Source organism: Myotis davidii, unplaced genomic scaffold, assembly GCF_000327345.1.
Source record: "Myotis davidii unplaced genomic scaffold, ASM32734v1 scaffold855, whole genome shotgun sequence".
Classification (NCBI taxonomy): domain Eukaryota; kingdom Metazoa; phylum Chordata; class Mammalia; order Chiroptera; family Vespertilionidae; genus Myotis; species Myotis davidii.
In genome coordinates, this window is record NW_006286978.1 from 499,415 (window position 1) to 499,730 (window position 316).

Consider the following 316-nt stretch of genomic DNA (forward strand, 5'->3'; position numbering starts at 1 on the left):
GCGCCCGCCCCTGGGCCTGCTGTCTCTCCCGGGCCAAGGCGCCCCCTGCCTAGAGGTGAAGGGCACGCATCCCAGGAACGCTGTGCGGGAGAGTTCCCCTGTCCTGCTGCGGCGCCCCCCAGAAACCCGAGGAGCCATGTGGCCTCTCACAGGATATTTTAGGGACTGAAAATTCTGTAGTGGAGGAGGGAGACTTGGTAGTGGCAATCTGACTGTCAGAACTGGGGCGATAAGGTTTGTATTGGCCCTTCGTGTCCATTTATCTTTGATCCTTATTTGGAGGAGGGGTTAAAGCCACCTCTTGGCTTCTTCCCCA